General features: G+C 41.7%; 1 protein-coding gene and 1 pseudogene across 3 annotated transcripts in view; one reads left to right on the forward strand and one right to left on the reverse strand.

The window, feature by feature from the left end:
* Window positions 1-3,747: 3,747 nt before the first annotated feature.
* Window positions 3,748-23,068, forward strand: part of Mga (MAX gene associated) — a 97,627-nt gene continuing 78,306 nt past the window's right edge. For 2 of the 3 annotated variants that reach the window (XM_006499689.3, XM_030251727.1), the window contains exon 1: window positions 3,758-4,128. The gene's annotated coding sequence lies outside the window, so the exon portion shown is untranslated. Of the gene's footprint in view, window positions 4,129-23,068 lie in introns of all 3 variants that reach the window. The other variant, XM_006499691.4, reaches the window with a different exon arrangement.
* Window positions 9,060-9,697, reverse strand: Gm13998 (predicted gene 13998; annotated as a pseudogene).

Raw genomic sequence — 23,068 nt, forward strand, 5'->3', positions numbered from 1 at the left:
AATGGTTGAACTCTGTCTGTATTGGTAGTTAAAGCTTTTTCTCAGAAGAATTCACAAAATTCTCACTCCTAGTTTATTGGTAAAAGGTCATATAGACACTGCCCACTTCAAAGGCACTGGGATGAAACAATTATACTATATTCTTTGAGGCTATGATAAGTACATTATTTGAGAATAGCATGAGAATTACTTTCAGCATTTAGGAAGCTGAGGTAGAAGAATTGCCATGAATTTGAGTCAGTCTGAGTTATATAGTTAGTACCAGGCCAGCCGCTATCTCAAAACCCAAACACAAAACACAACCAACCAACCCCCCCACCCGAAAAAAAAAGAACATCAAACAACAAAGAAACTTGTAAGTTTTTCCAACTACTAGTACTTGTGTTGGGCATGGTGGCACACGCTTTGATCTCAGCACTGGGAGGCAGAGGCAGATGGCTCTAAGTGAGTTTGAGCCCTGCTTGGTCCACTTAATGAGTTCTAGGACATCCAGAGTGACATAGTGAAATCCTGTTTCAAACAAACAAACAAATAAACATTAATTAATTAATTAAAAAAGAGAGAAAGAAAGAGGAGGAGGAGAAGGAAGAGGAGGCAGAGGAGAAGAAGGAGAAGGAGAGTGAGGGGGAGGGGAAGACGAAGACGAAGACGAAGACGAAGACGAAGACGAAGACGAAGACGAAGACGAAGACGAAGACGAAGACGAAGACGAAGACGAAGAAGAAGAAGAAGAAGAAGAAGAAGAAGAAGAAGAAGAAGAAGAAGAAGAAGAAGAAGAAGCAGCAGCAGCAGCAGCAGCAAGAACCCTTGGAGGCAAGAAGTAATGGAACAGTATAGTTCCCAACAGATGGGTGGTATCACCAAGAAATTTCAAGCGATTGGAAGTATAAGAATCTGTTAATGTTCTTAGCCAGGTGTGGTGGTGCGTTCTGCACTCTTTTAGACCCAGCACTTGGGAGGCAGAGGTAGGTAGATCTTTGAGTTCAAGGTCAGCCTAGTCTACAATGGAGTTCCAGGACAACCCAGCCTACATTAAGAAACCCTGTTTTGGAAACAACAAACAAACAAATAAAACATCTGTTAGTGTCCCTCTAGCACTGTCTAGGGAACAACAGGGAAGTGGAAAAAAATTCAAGAGTATGTTGTACTAAGCTAGATGTGCCACATACTTAGTATGGGGGAGGTAGAGGCAGGCAGAGTTCTGTGAGTTCAGGGCCAACAGGAAGTACATAGTGAGTTCTATGATAGCCAGAACTACAAGGAAAGACCCTGCCTCAAAAAAAAACCTTGAGAAAAAAAATACTGTACCTGCTAGGAAGGGTATGTATACCTTTAACTGCAGCCCTCTGGAGGTAGTTTGAGGCCAGCCTCGTTTTCATATGTTTACAGCACTTGTTCCTCTTGCAGAGGTTTGGTTTCCAGGACTCACAGAGCTCACAACTGTCTGTAACAACAGTCCCAGGTCTGATACCCCTTTTGGCCTCTTTGTGCGCACTAGGTACTCATGGGTACACATACATGCATGTAGGTAAAACACTCATACATATAAAAACAAACAAATCTTTTATTTTTCTGTTTTTTTTTTTTTTTTTTTTTTTTTTTTGTGACAGGGTTTCTCTGAAACAGCCCTTGGCTGTTCTGAAACTTGCTCTGTAGACCATGCTGGCTTTAGACTCTCAGCGATCTGCCTGTCTCTTCCTTTGAATGTTGGGATTAAAGGCCTGTGCTACCATGCCTGGTCAAAAGGAACAGAATCTTAAAAACAAAGAATATTCTGTACTGGAAGAGAACAGGACTGTAGTTCAAATGTAATCCTCACTAATAATTACTATGACATTTTAGAATGTTTTGTAATTATGAACTATGAGAGGTATTCTTTTCCTCAAAATAATTATGACAATCCAAATAATAGATAAGAGTGTCCCTAGTTTTTTACTAAAGGAACTGGATATTTAAAAAGTTCCAAAATATCTTCATAGTCATATCCCAGGGAGGGAATCACAAGCTGTTGAAGTCTATCAAAATTTTAAAAATAGTTTATTTCCATTTTTATGCATTGGTTTTTGCCTGCATCCATGTCTGTGTGAAGGTGTCAGATCTTGGGGTTACATACAGTTGCAAGTTGCCATGTGGGTACTTGGATTCCCCGGGTCCTCTGGAAGAGCAGTCAGTGCCCTCCACCACTGAGCCATCTCTCCAGGCCACATCATTCAGATTTTAAGGCTCTTTTACAGTCCATAGGTTCTATTTTTGAGATAAAGTGTCACATATCCTTGCATGGTCTCAAACTGGCTGGAGCTAAGGATGATATAGTATTTCTGACCTTCCTGATTCTTCCTAAGTGCTGGGCTTACAGATGTGTGCCATTGTACATGGCTTATCTGGGGTGCAGAGGACTGAACTTAAGGCTTGTACATGCTAGACAATTACTCTACCAAATGAGCTACATCTCTAGCACTGGACAGTGGATCTTAAACCCAGTTCATCAATTTGCCTAGAGAATATATTAAAATATATTTTCTCTGATTTCCACAGAACACTGAGTGATGCTAATATAAGCTTTCTGTAAGAGTTGTTGCTAAAATTAACTATAAAGAAGACTGGGAGCTGGGTGCCTCCCATCACTTGGGAGGCAGAGGCAGGCGAATTTCTGAGTCTGAAGCCAGCCTGGTCTACATAGTGAGTTCCAGGACAGCCAGGGCTATACAGCTACACAGAGAAACACTGCCTCGAAAAACCAAGAAAAAAAAAAAACTGGAATTTTTATAAACTTCAAGTTTAACAAATATCATATTGTACTTTTTATTTAATGCTTTGGTTTCTTAGTCAGAAATTATTTTTGTAATATTTAATTAGAAAGATAAAGTACCTTTTACCCAGGAGTATGCCCTATTCTTTACATTCTGGCCTTTAATTTTCTTCATACACTTAACTAACCTTTAGTCTATAAATATGAGCTTATGAGAGTCAGAGGAGGAATAGTCATATTTTTCAAGCTGATCAGCCCTTTGAGACTTATAAAAGTTTTGACATCATCAAGCTGGGAAGTATATCTCAAAGCAGATAAGGTTCGAATAATTCTATGCAGGGACTTCATTGTGGGTAGAACACTAGGTAGGTTTGGCTCAGTGGTAAATTTGTAATTCCTACAAAACCAACTAGTTGTAATGTAAGCCCACCTTTTCTTAGTGCTAGCATTTTTTTTTTTTTTTTTGTAGTTCCAATGTCTTATATATGGTTTACCAAACTAGGGCCTCTGCTAGGGACATGCTGTTTATCTTAAAACAAAACAAAAAAACAGCAACACAAAACCAAACAACTCTACTTCTTTTTCTCCAACAATAAGCATATTGCAAAATGTTCGCTATTCCTAGATAAATTCTAAGAATTACAACCATTCTCAAGCAGAGATTGTGGTAAACAGTATTCAAGTTATCGTTCTAGTCCATTGACCACGAAAGGCTGGTGGTTCTTGTAGGTAAACATTCTTGCTATTCTTCTACAATATTCTCAAAGTCAACAGGCACCGCTTCACGAAGGAAGGCTTAACGGTTTTCCTAAAAACACAGAGATCAAACAAGTAGGGGAGGAGGGACTGAAAGTGCCTGGTGTACCGTCACAGTCTGGTAATTACCCAAACCGTCTCGTCCTGGGACCGGCTTTCAGAGGGACACCAATGCAAAGCCGGAGAGGTGACAGCCAGGAAAACGGGAGAGGTGGCTTTCCCGGCATGCTCTGCAGCACACTGAGGGGCGCCAGACGCATCCCGGCGTGCAACGGGGAGCGCCCAAGGGCGATGGTTCACGGCTCCTGGAGGGGCAGGCGAAGTAAAGCCGGTAGGTGTGAGCGTCCTTAGTTTTAGGACCCTGCTTTCTCCGTTCCCCTTTACGGATGCCACCCCTTAATGGGCAGAAGGAGGTCTAGTGACCACGCTCCCCTTGCGCGTGCAAGCCACTTTCGGTGCCACTTCGAGCACCGTGCCAGGTGATTAGCGGCTATGGGCGGGCCTGCGAGCAGCACGTGACTCGGCCTGGCGGCCAATGACCAGGCGGGTGGTCCGGCAGCGCGACGGTCCCGGGACCCCGGAGCGGCGCACTCGGTGTGGCTCGACTCCCGTCCACTCGGCAGGTACGCGCAGGCGCCTCGTTTGCCACGCGCTCCGTTCGTCCCCACGCTCCCAGTATCGTGTACTCTGCGCGAGGCGTTGAGAGTCTGTCGTGGGTATTTTCGTGGGCAGGGGGACGGCGAAGGTGTGTGTGTGTGTGGGGGGGGGCGCCGTGGCGTCACGTGCGCGACATAGCCTATCGCAGGCCGAGGCGCACCCGCAATCCTCCTGGCGCCCCGGGGTGCGACGTGTTCCGTGAGGCTCCGGCGGGCCCTCACTGTCTTTCGAAGCGCGTGTGCGGCCTGGAAAGTCTGGCTGCGACATTGCGTGCGCTCGGCTCCCGCGCGAGCACTGAGGGCAAGTTCTCGGCAAAATGGCTGCTGGAAACAGTCGCCTAGCAGGGGCAACGCTGGGGCCGCGTGAAGGTCACATGACGAGGTTGGCAGCGCGTGCTGCTGGCGCGGGGTAGGGGGAGGCACGGGGCGTGGCGAGTCACGTGCCGCGGCTCGCGAGCCTGTGATTTCGAGCGAATTTGCAGAGGCCTGATGGTCGACTTCCACCCCTCCCTTCTCGAAGCTAGGCAAGCATCCACAAGAAACCACGCGGTGCAGTAGAATGATCCTAATCTGGGAGGCTAGATACAGGGTCCCTGCCTTTGGCCAGTTTTGTAATCTTTCTATTTCTATTTTAGAAAGGTAGAGATGGTTGGTTTTTTACCGTCTTATTAAGGTCCACGATTCCTTGATCTCAGTTACATGCAGCTAACCAAAATAACAGGTGGTAGTGGGGGAAGTGTAGCTCAGTGACAGAATGCTCGCTTAAAATGTCTTAGGATAGGGCCTTGTTTCCATATCAAACTCAACAAATTATTAATATTTATTACCAGACACCTTTTCTCTTAAAGCCCTTCCTCCCTCAACCACTTCATCTTTTTTGTTTTTGGAGACTATGTAGACCAGGCTGGCTTCGAATTCAGAGAGATTTTGTTCAAGTGCTGGAATTAAAAGCATGTACCACCATGCGCAGTGGCCATATCTATTGTGGGAACAGAGTTTGGAAGCCATTCATTGAGCAATCAATAGTTGTCACTTTTGAATAATTATGCTAGTAGCTAACATTTTTATAACATGATGCTCTAAGTACTGTGCATGGACCTTTTCATTTTCTTGTCTTTTTGTAGATAGGGTCCCATGTAAGCCAGATAAGTATCTTTAACTCAGTATGGAGCCAAAGATGACCTTGAATTTCTGATTCTCCTGCTGCTACACTCTTCTGTTTCTGGATTACAGTTGTGTGCCACAATACTGAAATCTGATCTATTCATTACTGGGGGTGAAACCCAGGGCTTCCTACGTTTTAAGGCAAGCATTCTACTAGGTGACCCACATCTCAATTCTTCCAAAATTCATTGGAAGAGTGTAGCTATAGAGTAGGAGAATTTTAAAATTGTATTTTAAATTGTGTCTGTCTGTCTGTCTCTCACTGTCTGTTCTCTAGAAGCCAGAGGCATTGGATACTCGTAGAGCCAGAGTTCCAGGTGGTTGTAAGCTGTCTGATGTGGGTGTAGGAAAGTAAACTCAGGTCCTTTGTAAGACAAGTAAATGTTCTTAGCACTGAACCATCTCCTGCCTTTAGGGCCAATTTTGAAAAAGAAAACAGCATGGGTGTCTTGTATTAATGAAAATACAAAAAAACCCTGTAATAGTCAAAATGTCTAAGTCTAGAAGCATTCTAGAAGGAGAGAGGTTAGACTGGGTCACACATTGCCATCCTGTATCAAAACAAAACAAAACAACAAACAAAAGTTAAGTACTAACCTTGAAGTAGGCAGGACAAAATAATGAATGTAGAAACATATAAATTAATATAGTTTAGTTTTACAGAAGTGACATTTCATATCCTGTGGGAAATGTTCTTTAATCATTTTGGACTATTTAGCTAATCATTTGGGGGAAAAAAACTAAAATTCAGGTGAATCAAGTTCAGGTGAATTAATTATTTGAATATAAAAGGTAAAATTAGAAAATTATTACTCTGGGGCCAAGCGAGTGGTCTGTATACTTGTAATCCCAGTATTTCGGAGGGTAAAGCAGTAAATGATGAATTTTAGGCTACTATGGGCTGCTTAATGAGTCTTGTCTCAAAAAACCCAAGATTACTGCTTTGAAGAAGACTGGGTGGACAGCAGGTGTGACGGCACTCTCCTGCAATCTCAGCACTTGGAAAGCAGAAGCAGAATTGCTTCTTGGTCTTGGCCAAACTGAGCTATAGATGATACCAAATGATCTCAAATGTTTTTCTTAAGGTAGGCAGGATGTCTCAGTGGGTAAAGATATTTACCCTACAGCTGACAGTCTGAATTCAGTCCCTGGAAGGCACATGGTAAAAGGAGAGACCTAGCTTTTCTCTAATTGTCCTCTGACTTTACATGTGCATTGTGGCATGTACCTACATGTATATATTAGCATATATACAAACAATATATACACTATATTGCATATACATATATGCAATGTATTGAAACACACAATAGATAATAAATGTAAACAACCCCCCCTTAAAAAAATTCCTCAGAACCATAAAGATTGGTGGGGAAAAAAAAATCATGTCTTTAAAACTTGCTTTGAGGGGCTGGAGAGATAGCCCAGTGGTTAAGAACACTGGCTGCTCCACCAGAGGTCCTGAGTTCAATTCCCAGCAACCACATGGTGGCTCACAACTGTCTATAATGGTATTTGATGCTCTCTTCTGTCTGATGCTCTCTTCATGAAAATAGAGCACTTATATGTATAAATAAATAAAGATCTAAAAAAAATTAAAGAAAAACAAAACAAAAACAACTTATTTTGAGAAAAGAGTTTTGCTTTGTTGCCCAGATTGGCCTGGAATTTACTATCCTTTTGCCTTGGTCTCCAGAATAGACGGACTGAAGCCTTTGCACCTAGAACATAGTACTTTTTGTAGTTATACTATCGTTCCTGTGGTTTACCATTTTTATTTTTACCTATCTAAATTTATCTCAAACTTGCTAGGTAGCTGAAGCCTGTCTTCAACTCCTGATCTTCCTAGCCTTCTAAATACTGGAATTTCAGGCACATGCCATCATACTAGGCTATAGTTATGTCTTCTTAAGCTCTTGCTTGATGGTTTCTCAGAGTTCTTGATGACTCTGATAGTTTTCTTTCTTTCTTTTTTAAAAGATTTATTTATTTATTTTATGCATATGAGTAGGTTGTCACTGTCTTTAAACACACCAGAAGAGGGCATCAGTTTCCATTACAGATTGTGTAAGCCACCATGTGGTTGCTTGGAATTGAACTCTGGACTTTTGGCAAACCAGTCAGTGCTCTTAACTATTGAGCCATCATCTCTCCAGTCCTCTGATAGTTGTTGTTGTTGGTTTGTTTGTTTGTTTGTTTTTTTTTTTTTGATGAGACAGAGTTGGGGTTTAGTATAGATATTTAAATTATCTATGTATGTGTGTAGACATATGTACATTTGTGTTTTTAGAGACAGAGTTTCTTTGTGTGTGTCTAGCTGTCCTGGAATTCTCCTAGTTCTTTTAATTGTGTGTATATGTGTTTATGTGTGTATGTAGGCATGTTTATGTTGCAGTTGGAGGTTGAAATTGGATATTTTCTTCAATTGCCCCTCTTTTTTTTTTTTTTTTTAAAGACATGCTCTCTTACTGAACCTGGAGCTCATTGATCTTATTGATTTGTCTAGAAGGGATGGCCAGTGAGCTCTGAGAATCCTTCTGTGTCTGTCTCTCAGCACTGGGGTTACAGATGTGAGCTGCTGTGCCCAGCTTTTTTACATGATTTCTGGGGGATTGAATTCAGGTTCTCTGGCCATGCAGCAAGCACTTTACCTAATATTTTTCTTTTATTTTTATTTCACTTATTTTTATTGTGTATGCATTCATCCATTTAGTGTGTGTATGTGTGTGTATATTTGTGTGTGCATATGTAACAGTTCATATGTGAAAGTCAGAGGAACACTTTCAGGAGTTGGTTCTTCCTTCTATGTGGGTCTTGGGACCCAAGCTCAGGCTGACAGGCCAGGGGGGAAGGACCTTTACCCACTGAACTATCTTGATGGCCCTATTCAAAATTTTTTTATTACATTTATTTATTTGTGTGTGTGGGTGCACATATAGCACAACTTGTGTGCTAATTTTCTCATTCTACCATGTGGGTCTCAGGAATTGAACTCAGGTTGTCTGCCTTGTTCTTTTACCCGCTAAGCCATGTCACTAGTTTTATTTTTAAAATAAAATGGGGGAGTATTTAAAATTGATTTCACATTTTAACCTAGTTTAATATTAAAACTGTGGCTCCTGATTGCTGAGATTATAAGCATGAATTAACATCACACTTAACCTAGGCTAACCTTGAACTCCAGTCTCTGCCTCAGACTCCTGAGTTCAGAGATCATATCCCAGATAATGCTGCTGCTGCTGCTCTCCTTTTCCTCTTCCTCCTGTTCTTCCTCTTCCTCTCCAGTTTCTCTTCTCTTTCCTTCCTTCCTTTCTTCCTCCTTTGCTTTCTTCCTTCTTGCTGTTTCCTCCCCTCCCCTCTTCTTATTTTGGTTTATTTATTTATTTACTTTGGTTTTTCGAGACAGGGTTTCTCTGTGTAGCCCTGGCTGTCCTGGAACTCACTCTATAGACCAGGCTGGCCTTGAAAATCCACCTGCCTCTGCTACCCAAGTGCTGGGATTAAAGGCATGTGCCACCACCGCTCGGTGTGGTTTATTTTTAAAATGTGTGTATTGACTGCTTTGTCTGAATGTATGTGCCTGGTGCTCTCAGAGGTCAAAAGAAGGTGTTATATTCCCCTGGAACTGGAGTTATGAATGGTTGTGAGTCAGCACGTGTATGCCGGGGATCATCTATGATCATTGAACAAGATTTCCAGCCTCAAGATAATGCTTTTTTTTTTTTTTTTTTTTAAGCACAAACACGTTTATTTACTAACCAAAGGGATGATCCTGGGTAAACCAAGTTTGACATGAAGTTCCATGTAAAGTGTTTGTGATAAAGAGAACTCAACAGTCATGAAAAATAAAACCAAAGAAGTGAAACGGTTTGCTGTTTATGACCACTAATTGAATTGAGCATATTCACTCCTACAGCTAACTCCTGTCCAGGATGACGAGGAAGCCCTCATTGCACCTTCTCATAGACCCGAGTGCACCACAATCATCCTTCAGTTTTCTCATTATCATGTTCTCCTTCCCTTCCCGTTGCTGGTGCTGGACCAGGCACCGTCTTTGAAGGTGCAGACCGTCTCAGTTTTTCTGCCATCAGCTGTAGTTTCATCAAACTTCTCTCCCAGGGTACAAGAGAACAGGGTCGTCTTCACTGTGCTCACGGTTTTGACGGTGATGTTGTTGCCATCACAAGTAATGATACAGTCTGGCTTGGCCATGGCAGCCATCTTCCTAAGAGCCAGTCCTACTCCTAGCTCTTTCGTGTACTCCTCAAAGCCGTGGCTTTCCATCAGGCACCACTTCCCTTTGAGATCCTTAAGGTTGGCCATGGCAGGCGGGAGAGCACAAAAGCAGAAGAGATGCGGTGGCGAGGGCGCTCAAGATAATGCATCTTTGAAGTCTTTTTTTTTTTTTTTTTTGACACAGGTTTCATTTAGTTGAGGCTGGCCTTGAGATCATAATTCTCTTGTCTCTGCCTTCCAAATGTTGGGATTACAGACGTGTACTACTACACCTGTTTTTTTGTTTGTTTGTTTTTTTGTTTGTTTTTTCAGTTTTTTTGTTTTGTTTTGTTTTTTAAGATTTATTTATTTATTATATGTGAGTTGTAGCTGTCTTCAGACACTCCAGAAGAGAGGGAGTCAGATCTCATTAGGGATGGTTGTGAGTCACCATGTGGTTGCTGGGATTTGAACTCAGGACCTTCGGAAGAGCATTTGGGTACTCTTACCCACTTAGCCAGATATCTCAACAGCCCCCAAATTTTTTAATTTTTTTAATTTTTGAGACAAGGGTTTCTCTGTATAGCCCTGGCTGTCCTGGAACTCACTCTGTAGACCAGGCTGGCCTCGAACTCAGAAATCCGCCTGCCTCTGACTCCCAAGTGATGGGACTAAAGGCGTGCGCGCCACCACCACCGCCTTTCAGTTTGTTGAGATAGGATCTTGGAGACTTGGCTGACCTTTAACTTGCTGTTTAGATAAGTTGCCCTCAAATTTGTGGCAGTTCTCCTGCCTTAGTTTTCCGAGCATTGAAATTACAGATATGAGCCACCATGCCTGGATCAGTTTGAGATTTTGTATTGTTTTTTGAGATATGTAAACTTTGGCTGGCCTGAAACTCTGTATATCAGGCTGGCCTTGAACTCAGAGATCTTTCTGCCTCCCAAGTGCTGATATTAAAGGTGTATATCACCGTGCTTGACTTTAGTTTGTTTTGAAAAATTAAGGAATTTTATTTTATTTATGTGTATTGGTATTTTTGCCTACATTTATGGCACAACTTTTATTTGTGGTGCCACTGGAGGCCAGGAGATGACATTAGATTCCCTGGAATTGGAGTTACAGGCTGTTATGAGCTGCTGTGTAGGTGCTAGGAACTGTACCCAGGACTTTTGGAAGAGCAGCCAGTCCCCATAAATACTGAGAACTATTTTTCTAGCTTCCAGTTTGAGATTCCTAAGTGAAGTGCTATGGTTTAAGTGACAGTGGTCATCTGGTATGTTTGCAGTGTTGGCAGGTTGAGACTGTATGGAACCTTGTAAACCATAGGCATTTTAGATTTTCTCTAATGGGTTTCTATTTTTTCCCATTGTACTGTTTCCTGTAATAAAAGCTATCATCTAGTTTATATCTTAAAAATAGCACTTTCCTTCAAGGCCAGCCTGGTCTATAGAGTGAGTTCCAGGACAGCCAGGGCTACACAGAGAAACCCTGTCTCGAAAAACCCTAGCACTCTAGAAGCACAAGCATGAGTTCTGGCAAGCTTGAGCCACATAGCAATTTCTAGGTCAAGAATTTGGTATGTGGCTCTTTCTCAAATAAACAAGAAATCACTTTGCTGTAGAAGCAAGAGGAAAAAAAAATCAGCAAGAGACCATATATGGTGCTGAAGAGAAGATTAAGCTGTTAAGAGCACTTAATGTTTTTCTATAGGGCAAGTGTTCAGTTCCCAGCATCCACATGGTAACTCACAACTGTCATTTCAGTTCTTGTAACTCCAGTTTTTTTTTTAAAGATTTATTTTATGTATATGAGTACACTGTAGCTGTCTTCAGACACACCAGAAGAGGGCATTAGATTTCATTACATATGGTTGTGAGCCACCATGTGGTTGCTGGGAATTGAACTCAGTACCTCTGGAAGAGCAGTCGGTGCTATTAACCGCTGAGCCATCTCTCCAGCCCATAACTCCAGTTTTAAGGGATCCTTTGCTCCTACTGTACTCCTTAGGCACTGAATGAACATGACACACACACACACACACACACACACGCACACACTCCTACTGTACTCCTTAGGCACTGCATGAACATGACACACACACACACACACTCACACACGCACACACTCCTACTGTACTCCTTAGGCACTGCATGAACATGACACACACATACACACTCACACACATTCCTACTGTACTCCTTAGGTACTGCATGAACATCACACACACACACACACACACACACACACACACACACACACTCCTACTGTACTCCTTAGGTACTGCATGAACATGACACACACATACACACTCACACACATTCCTACTGTACTCCTTAGGTACTGCATGAACATCACACACACACACACACACACACACACACACTCCTACTGTACTCCTTAGGTACTGCATGAACATGACACACACACACACACATTCCTACTGTACTCCTTAGGTACTGCATGAACATGACACACACACAGACTCACACACACTACTACTGTACTCCTTAGGCACTGCATGAACATGACACACACACTCACACACAGACTCACACTCCTACTGTACTCCTTAGGCACTGCATGAACATCACACACACTCCTACTGTACTCCTTAGGCACTGCATGAACATGACACACACATGCACACGTGCACACACATGAAGACAAATACTCTATCCATAAAAAAGGTACCTTAAAATGTTATTGATTGATTGATTGTTTTTTTTTTTTTCTGAGACAGGGTTTCTCTGTATAGCCCTGACTGTCCTGGAACTCACTCTGTAGAACAGGCTAGCCTTGAACTCAGAAATCCGCCTTCCTCTGCCTCTGCTTTCCAAGTGCTGGGATTAAAGGTGTGTGCCACCACTGCCTGGCTAAAATATTTTTAAAAATTGCTTTGCAATTACATCATTTCCTCCCTTTCCTTTTATCCTTCCAACCCCTTCCTCAAACATTACCTTCTTTCTTTCAAATTCATGGCTGCTTTTCTTTAATTGTAGTTACATATATAAATTTGTGTGTATATGTGTGTACATACATATATATATACATATACACACATATATTTGTATTTGTAAACATGTAAACATAATCTGCTTATCCATGTGTTCCATGTATGTCTATGTTTTTAGTAGTGGATAACCAGTTGGTGTGTTTTCCGGCAGGGTGCTCTTCTCCTGCTCTTACCCTTCCTTAATCGCCTGTAGTAACTTGTGTAGGGTTGAGGCCTCATGGACTTTCCCCATCTATGTTCACATGTGTATTGTATTGGTGTTGTCCTTGTTTAGGCAGCTATGTTGGTAAGACTTCATAAATGTAGCTTCTTTGCAGTTTCACAGTCTTCCAGAAAAATTTATATCCTTCTGGTGATTAGTCTTTCTACTCATTTCTTCAGAAATGATCCCCGAGCCTTACGGACTGGAATTGTCTTGTAGATATATCAGTTGGGACTGGACTCCACAACACTGTGTTTTGATTGGTTGTAGTTTTCTGAAATGGTCTCTGTCTATTGCAAAGAGATGTTTTCTTTCCTTTCCTTTCCTTTTCTTCCCTTTCCCTTTCCCTTTCCCTTTCCCTTTCCCTTTCCCTTTCCCTTTCCCTTTCCCTTTCCCTTTCCCTTTCCCTTTCCTTTCCCTTTCCTTTCTCCCTTCCCTTTCCCTTTCCTTTCTCCCTTCCCTTCCCTTCCCTTTCCTTTCCCTTCCCTTCCCTTCCCTTCCCTTTCCCTTCCCTTTCCTTTCCCTTTCCCTTTCCCTTTCCTTTCCCTTTCCCTTTCTCTCTCTCTCTCTCTCTCTCTCTCTCTCTCTCTCTCTCTCTCTCTCTCTCTCTCTCTCTCTCTCTCTTTCTTTCTTTTTTCAAGACAGGGTTTCTCTGTGTAGCCCTGGCTGTCCTGGAACTCACTTTGTAGACCAGGCTGGCCTCGAACTCAGAAATCCGCCTGCGTCTGCCTCCCAAATGCTGGGATTAAAGGCGTCCTCCACCATGCCCTGCTGAGATGTTGGCTTGATGAGGGCTGAGTACTACACTTATCTGTGGGTATAAGGACAAACATTTAGAATGTAGTGGGAGTTATGCTGGTTTAGTTAAGTAGTAGTTGTAGATTTTCCAAGGTTTATGATTTTACTGAATTGTTGGCTAAATTTCCAGTGCTAGTTCCCTTTGTTGAGCAGGTCTTTAGTCCAATAAGAGAGCTGTTGGTTACCGCCAAAGTATATGTGCCAGTACTTTGTCCTTAGGGTTAGCATGCAATGCTGGTCATTGTGATTTACATGCATTCTGAGGTTTTCCAGCTTGTGTCAAGTTGACAAAAAAGAACCCACCAGCACAGTAGTATAGACTTGCTAACTAGAGGTAGATGTGGGACAGGTATGCAGGCCTGGGGGCTTTTCTGAGCTGTGTGTGTGTGTTATGTGTGGAATTTGTGTTGTGTGTTGCATGTGCAGTATATATTGTATGTGTAGTATGTATGTATGTATGTATGTATGTATGTATGTATGTATGTGTGTTGTGTTATGTGTGGAGAGAAAATACACCTGTATCTGGATAGTTGGAAAAGAAGGTGGAAGCCAAGCCAGACCCTGGAGAGTTCCTACTGATTAAAAGGAGCTCAGAGAAAAGCATGGCTGTCTGGATTTGTTCATCTACTGTTATAATATCACTTTAGAGATGTCGACACCTGCCAGTGTGAGGCCCTATGTAAGATCAAAGGAAACAGGAGGCCTTCTGACTGAAACACTGGGAACATGAGTGAGCATAGGAATCACCCCCAAATGGCCAGTTTATGTCAGAGGCACATGTATATCCAGAAGAATCTCAGGATTCTGGCCCAAACTTGGACTTTCTTTGTAAACAGAGATGATATCATGGAAAAACAAGTTTGTCCCACTGCAGTTCCCCAGTCCTCACCTAGCCACATCTTGATCACCTACAGTGAGTCTTTGCATTTTCAGGTCTGTTCATCTGCTAAGTATTCTGATCCTTTGCTTTGCTAGTCCCCTGGAATCACAGGACCTACCCAGCTTTTACCTGGAGGGATGCTGGCATCTGAGTGAAAGGTTAGCTGCTGTAGGAATATCGTTTGACTAGTGACTTGGTGCCGTATTTATTTATTTATTTATTTATTTATTTATTATTTTTATGGTATTCAAATTGAGGTTAGGGACTGGCGAGATGACTCAGTGGTTAAGAGCGCCTACTGCTCTTCCAAAGGTCCCCAGTTCAAATCCCAGCAACCACATGGTGGCTCACAACCATCTGTAACGAAATCTGATGCCCTCTTCTGGAGTGTCTAAGACAGCTACAGTGTACTTACATATGATAAATAAATGAGTCTTTTAAAAAAAAATTGAGGTTAGAGGACAACTTGTAAAGTCATGTTGTTCCCAGGGATTGACTGAAGATGGTTAGGTCTGGTGGCAAGCATCTTTACCCATAGAGCCGTTGTACTAGCATGAGTGATGTGGTGCAGTGTTTTAAAGGTAAAGCCAAAAGAGATGGTCTTTGTAGGAGAATGAACATCATGCAAGAAGTTTTAAGGAAGAATGGATGTTTCCACAGCTTTGTACTCAGTTTGTACCAATTTGTCTTAGTCAGGGTTTCTATTCCTGCACAAACATCATGACCAAGAAGCAAGTTGGGGAGGAAAGGGTTTATTTGGCTTACACTTCCATGCTGCTGTTCATCACCAAAGGAAGTCAGGACTGGAACTCAAGCAGGTCAGGAAGCAGGAGCTGATTGATGCAGAGGTCATGGAGGGATGTTCTTTACTGGCTTGCCTCACCTGGCTTGCTCAGCCTGCTCTCTTATAGAACCCAAGACTATCAGCCCAGAGATGGTCCCACCCACGAGGGCCCTTTCCCCTTGATCACTAATTGAGAAAATGCCTTACAGTTGTATCTCATGGAGGCATTTCCTCAACTGAAGCTCCTTTCTCTGTGATAACTCCAGCTGTGTCAAGTTGACACAAAACTAGCCAGTACAATTAACCCCTTGTCAACTTGACACACAAAAATATCACTAGTAAGCCTCAACCCTTACAATCTTATTCATCCCCAAGATCTAAATAACTTTAAAAGTCCCACAGTCTTTACATATTCTTAAAATTTCAATCTCTTTAAAATATCCATCTCTTAAAATTCAAAGTCTTTTTACAATTAAAAGTCTCTTAACTGTGGGCTCCACTAAAACAGTTTCTTCCTTCAAGAGGGAAAATATCAGGGCACAGTCACAATCAAAAGCAAAAGTCAATCTCCAACCGTTCAATGTCTGGGATCCAACTCACGATCTTCTGGGCTCCTCCAAGGGCTTGGGTCACTTCTCCAGCCATGCCCTTTGTAGCACACGCGTCATCCTCTAGGCTCCAGATGCCTGTACTCCACTGCTGCTGCTGCTCTTGGTGGTCATCTCATGGTACTGGCATCTCCAAAACACTGCATGACCCCTTCAGTCCTGGGCCTTCAATTGCAACTGAAGCTGCACCTTCACCAATAGCCTTCCATGGCCTCTCACAGTGCCGAGCCTCAGCTGTTTTGTGTGACCCCTTCATGCCTTCAAAACCAGTACCACCTGGGTGACCCTTACATATTATCATTGGACTTCAAACAGATAGCCCTGTTATTCATGTCTGAATGAATCCAGAAGGCACAGTATTGTATTCCTGCCCTCTGGGGCACTACACAGGCTGGAGCTGAGTACAAGTGGGGATCATTTTAAACTATAAGGTCACCAAATTAAAAGTCGGCCTCTTTGCCTCTCTTTCTCCCTCTTTGTCTCTCTGTGTCACTCATTCTCCCTGCACCTAAGAAATGGTTGAAGGGCGGAAAGGTACTGCCACACTCAGTCTTATTACTATAGTTTTTAAAAAACGATAATGTCTTGCTATGTATTCTTAGCTGGCTTCTCTGTATAGACCAAGGCTGTTAGACCAAAGCTGGTCTTAAACCTGGAATGATTCTCCTACCTTTCCCTCTTGAGTACTGAGATTTAGTTGTAGATTTTGAGCTTGAGTTCTACTAGAAAGCCAGGAATAGCTGTTGAGTGGGGAGTTGTTTAAATTTGGATCCCAGAGTTGAGAATGGTGGCACATACCTTTGATCCCAGCATTCAGGAGGCAGAGGAAGGCAGAACTCTGTGAATTCAAGGCCAGACTGGTCTACTGAGCAAGTTCCAGGTAGCCAGGGCTATTTAGTGAGATCTCTGTCTTAAAAATCTGTATCTCAGCCGGGCAGTGGTGGCACACACCTTTCCCTTGCTCTGAGAGTTGATAATTGCCATTATGACACAGAAAGGCCTAAAAGAGGGAAGAAACAGATGGTATCTAAATTTCTGGAATTAATTAATTAATTTTTGAGATAGATCTTCTCTATGTAACCATGGTCTCAAACTCAGTGATCTGCCTGCCTTTGCTTCTAAGTCCTGGGATTAAAGGTGTGCACCACCACCACCACCACCACCACCACCACTACCCTGTTTGCTTGTTTTTTCTCTTCCTCTGTCTCCTCACTTCTTTTTTAAGAAAATATTTATTTTTATTTATATATGTATTTTTAAAGATTAAAAAAATATTTTAATATTTATTTTTGTTTAATGTATATGAATACACTGTAGCTGTCTTTAGACACACCAAAAGAAGGTGTTGGATCTCATTACAGTTGTGAGCTACCAATGTGGTTGCTGGGAATTGAACTCAGGACCTGTGGAAGAGCAGTCAATGCTCGTAACTGTTGAGCCATCTTTCCAGTCCCATGTATTTTTATATGTATGTATGTATGTATATATGTATGCAAGCAATATGTGTGCTAGCACCCTAGAAGGCTAGAAGAGCATGTTAGATTTCCTGGAGCTGGAATTACAGGCAGTTCTGAGCTACTGGGAACTGGACTTGGGTCCTTTGAGAGGGTAGTAAGTAAGCATTTATAACACCTGAGCCATGTCTTCAAGCCCCCATTTCCATTTACCAAGAATAAATTTCCTTTGCTACTTTGTTACAGATGGTCCTGTTATTATTTTTATGTTATTTGGCTTTCTAGATTTATTTATTTTATATTATATGAGTACACTGTAGCTGTCTTCAGATGCACCAGGAGAGGGTGTCAGATCTCATTACGGATGGTTATGAGCCACCATGTGGTTGCTGGGATTTGAACTCAGGACCTTCGGAAGAGCAGACGGTGCTCTTAACCACTGAGCCATCTCTCCAGCTTTCTATTGCTATAATAAAACATGGTGACCAAAACCAACTTGGGGAGGGAGGAATCTATTTCATCTTATAGCTTATAGTCAGGGAAGACAGGGCTAGAGCTCAAGATGGGAACTGATACAGAAGTCATGAAGGAGTGCTGGTTACTGGCTTGGTCCTCATGGCTTGCTCAGCCTTCTTTCTTAAACAGTTGAGGCCACCTGTCCAGGGGCAGGACCATCCATAGTGAGGTGGACCCTCCTATATCAGTCATTAATCAAGAAAATGCTCCACAGATTGCCAACCGGCCATCTTACTTAAGGTATTTTTTCTCAACTGAGATTCCTGTTTCCAGAAAACTCTAGCTTGTGTCAAGTTGTTAAAAAACCAACCAAACACCCAACTAACCTGGAATAGTCTTTAATCCTAACACTCTGGAGACAGAGGCAGGTTGTCTCAAAAAAAAAAATTAGAAGTTAAATTTTAAGTTAAAAGTTTAAAAGTTAAGAAAGGAGTTTGAGAGATGCTGAGCAGTAAGGAGTTTACTGTTCTTGCAGAGCACTTTGAGTTGAGTTCCTAGCACTCATGTCAGGGGATTCACAGCTGCCTGGAACTCCAGGGCCAAGATAGCTGATGCCTTTGGTTTCCATCGTGTGTTCCGGCCTGTGTGTGGTGTGTGGTGTGTGGTGTGTGGTGTGTGTGTGTGTGTATACACTCATACTTGTGTGTGGATGGGCATATGGGAAGTCAAAGGACAAGTTTCAGGAGTTCATTTCCTCCTTTCCCATGTGCATCCCAGGGACTGATGAAATTCTTTGGGCTTGAAAGCAAGCACCTTTACCTACTTAGTCATCTCGCTAACCAAATGTCCTTTCTTCAGAACCTATTTCTATCCACCGGCAACTTGAAAAGCAAGACTTTATCTCCTCCTGGTGGCTGCCAAGACTTTCACCTAACCTGTACTGTACTTTTCTCCTAAATACTAATAAAATTGTATTGGTGACTAAAATTAAAATTAGGTAGCACATAATTTTTCCAAATTTGGATGAGTAGAAGTTGATCTCTTACTGCATTTCTCTTCCCAAAGCTGTACTCTTGCTTATCGCACAATAGAAGATCACTTGGTATTCTTATTGTCTTATCTATTTGTTCTTGGCCTGTAGTAGATGCTTAATGATAATGCTAGTTTATATCTTTTATATTTGTCAAAATAGTAAATTAAAATTACATCTAGGGTTATAGCTAAATTGGTAGAGTGCTTCAGAATGAGCCAAGCCCTGGGTTCAACTCCTAGCACCACTGTAAACATGGTGAGCATGTCTCTAATCCAACCACTTGGGAGGTGGAGGCAGAAGGATCAGGAGTTCAGGGTCATCCTTGACTACATAGTAAGTTGGAGGCTAGCCTGGAGTATAGATCCAATATCAAAGTCTCAAAAACACAAAAACAGATTTTCTACATTATGTAATCATGGGCTACTAGCTGAGATTTTTAGAATCTTATTATTGTGGCAAGTTTTTGTTTCACTGATATTCATTGGCCAGTACAAAGTTTGAAGAAATAATGTAGGGGGTCAGTTCAAAGACATGGCAGGAGTGTTTTTAGTCCCCAGGACTGAATAATGCTTATTCTCTGGAGGCAGGCTATTATAACAGATTCTTCCTTCTCTTGCCCACTTTTCCACCTACCTTCTCAGTAGTCAAGAATTCTATTTTAACATAACATATGTACTTTGAGCTCTTTTCTAGAAAAGGAGCCTAATATAATAAATCCAGTAGACTCAGCAGTCTTCACCCCAGGAATGTCCTTTTCATTTGTTGCATAGAAGGAAGATTAATGGTGTGAATTGTAGGTGTAAGAATTTCAGGCTGTGAACCCACAGTAGAGTTGATTATTTTGTCATTCAGCATTTATTGAGCACCTAGCATCTGTGGGCCACCTATGAAGTGTCCCTGGGGAACCTAAAAAAGATAATTCCCTGTATATGAAATCCTGGTAAATTGTTGAGGAAATGTATAAATAACAATAAAAAGCAGTTTGATGTTAACAAGCAGTATACCAGTAAAAGCAGAGTGATATGGTACGTATGTCAAGGACTTGAACTTAAATCCATAATTATGTTCTCAAGAGTTCTATGCAGTCTTGTGCTAGTTTCCAGCTTTTTTCTTCTTTCTGAATTGAAGGTTGACTCTACAGTGCTTTTGTGCCAGCTTCTCATGTGTTGAAATTGCAGGTGTGAACTACCATACTCAGTTAATTTTCATCATTTGAACTTAACTTGCAAATTATGCATGCATAGAATTTCTCTCTTTCCCACTCTGTATTCTAGTGCATGACTGGATTCTCATTTTTGGTATGTGTTTATATGGATGTGGGAGGCAGAAGATGACACCAATGTCATCTTTAATCATTTTTTTCTACCGTATTGTTTTGTATGTGTAGTTGTTAGTGTGGATGTGTGCAAGTGTCTGTATGTGTGTGCATAATACAGGGGTCTGCATGGATATGAAGGTCCAGGAGCCACACTGGATCTCTTTCAGGGATCACTTTCCGTCTTTATTTTTAGGTTTTGAGATAGGGTTTCTCACTGAACCTGAAGCTAGACTGGCCAGCCAATGAATTTCAGGGATCTGCCTGTCTCCTCACCCCAGTCCCCAGCAGTGTGTTTATTGGATCATTCTTGTTTTATTTTTTGTTACATGAGTTGGGGGGGGGGTCTACACTTGTAGCTTTGTGGCAGACATCTGAGTTCCTTACCTCCTTCCTATACCTTATTGTTTTGAGGCAGTTTCCCAGTGAACCTGTAGCTCATTGATTTGGCTAGGTTGGATAGCCAACAATCTTCAGGGTTCTGCTTGTCTCTTCCCCAGAAATGGGACTACAGATGGGGCCAGTTTTATTTTGTTTTGTTTTTCTGAGTCAGGGTCTTGTGTAGCCTAGAGCCTGCTATGTAGACCAGGCTGTCCTTGAAGTCATAGAAATTACACATGCCTTTGCCTCCTGACTGCTGTGGTTAAAATTGTACCACCACACATGCCTTTTTTTTTTTTAAGATTTATTTATTTTTATTTTATGTGTATGGGTGTTTTGCTTGCGTGCATGACCAGAAGAGGGTTTCCAACCCCCTGGGACCTGAGTAACAGATAGTTATGAATCACACCATGTGGGTACTGGGATTCAAACTCAGGTCTTCTGGAAGAGCATCCAGTGCTCTTAACCACTAATCCATTTCATTAGTCCTCACCCCCCCTTTTTAAAAATTAATTAATTTTATTTTTATTATTACTATTTTTTGTTTTCACATGGGTGCTGGTGATCTGAACTCAGCCCTCATGCTTGTAAATACTTTAAGAACTGGTCAACATTCTTACCCCTCATTCAGTCTCTTTAAAAACTTAAAAAAAAGTATTTGTGTATTAATGTATGTGTAGCATGCAAGGATTAGCCAACTGCTTACAGGAGATTTTGCCTTCTACAATGTAAGCCCCAGGCATCCAATAATGTCCCCAGGCTTGGCAGCGAGCTCCTTTACCAGCAGAGCCACCTTACTCTCTTTCTGGGACAGTGTATCACTTAGGTTACTTCAAACTCTTGAGCTTTCTGTGTTAGCCTCCGGAGTGCTGGGATTAGCATGTGTAGAAAGGTATCCTGCTCTTTATTTTCTCTGCTTTTCCTTTTTATCTTTTGAGACAGGTATTTAGGCCCGCATTTTAGATATATAAACAAGCTGTCTCTGAATTCACAGAAATCCCCCTGCTTCTGTTTCCTGAATGTAGATTACAGTAACTTGCCACCTGACACATAAATCTGTTTACTTTTTGTTTTTTTTGAGACAGGGTCTCTTTATATAGCAACTGGTTGACCTGGAACTCACTGTGTAGACCAGCATTCTCAAATTCATAGAGATCTACTTGCCTCTGCATCTTGAATGCTAGAATTAGAGGCGCCTACCTCTATGCATGACACTTTTTTGAGATAGTATGTTAGTGATACTCTTGTTTCCCATGTGTTGGCTTACAGTTGTTGAGTCACCATGCTTGGCTAAAGTTATGTTCATTTTCTTGTCTTATTTCTGTGAGACAGGGTGTCATGTAGCCTATTCTTGCTTACATGTTCTATTTAGGAAGATTCTTTTTTTAAGATTTATTTCATTTATTTGACTACAGTGTAGCTGTCGTCAGACACACCAGTAGAAGGTTTCAGATCCCATTACAGATGGTTGAGCCACTATGTGGTTCCTGGGAATTGAACTCAGGACCTCTGGAAGGGCAGTCAGTGTTCTTAACCACTGAGCCATCTCTCTAGCCCCTGAGCAAGAACATTCTTATGGCTGAAGATAACCATGACTTTCTGATCCTTCTGCTTCCCAAGTGCTGGGATTTAGTAGATTTTCAAAGTTAAGTAAGTTGTGTCAAATTAGATTCCTCAATTAGCGATATCTCAGTTTTATTTCATGCCATTTATTTCTCTTATTCATCTCTGTTTATCCATACTACAAGTGTTTGACTTTCAGGTTAGGAAGCCAAGAGTTGGCAAACCTTTTAAATAAAAGGTCAGATAGTAAATATTTTGTGCTATGTAGGTCCCATTGTTTCTGCCAGCCTGAAAGCAGGTATAGACAGTAAATACATGGCTATATTTCAGTTATTCATGTTCCCTGGAATTGGAATATTATATAAATTTTACATGTAAAATAATGTTACTATTTTGCAGGGCTAGGGATACAGCTCTATGGACTGAATCACTGTATGGACAAGGAAAGCCCTTAGTTGATCTCCAGCACTGAAAAAAAAAGTTTAAAATTTTTTCTATCTAAAAATATAAAGGTTTGGGACTATATATCTCAGCGCTTGCTAGGATGCATAAGGCTGTGGATTCAATCCCTATTACCACCAAAAAATAAAAATTCAAAAAAAAAAAAAAGAAAAAAGAAAAAAAGAAAAATAGAGACCCAGAAGTGTTGGCTTGTGCCTGTAATACCAGCACTTGGGACATCGAAACGGAGTCACAGGCCAACCTGGCCTACAATGTGAGTTCTAGGCCACCATCATGGCTGTAGAGTAAGACCTTGCCTCAAGGGGAAAAAAAGTGTATATATGTGTTAGTTGTGGACCTTATGAAAGCATGCAGAATATATTTTATGGAGTTACGATCATTTATACATACTTCTACAACTCTTCCCCTGCTGCTTCTTTCTGTAGCATGGCTGTCATTGCATCACGGAAGTCATATTCTTTTCTAACGATGGAATGCATTTTCAGACAGTACCCTCCTGGCATCACCTTGTGTTTGTTAATCTCTGTATTTGTGTGTGTGCCTGTGTAAGATATGTGTGTTTGTGTGTTATGCATT

The sequence above is a fragment of the Mus musculus genome, chromosome 2, assembly GCF_000001635.26.
Source record: "Mus musculus strain C57BL/6J chromosome 2, GRCm38.p6 C57BL/6J".
Lineage (NCBI taxonomy): Eukaryota > Metazoa > Chordata > Mammalia > Rodentia > Muridae > Mus > Mus musculus.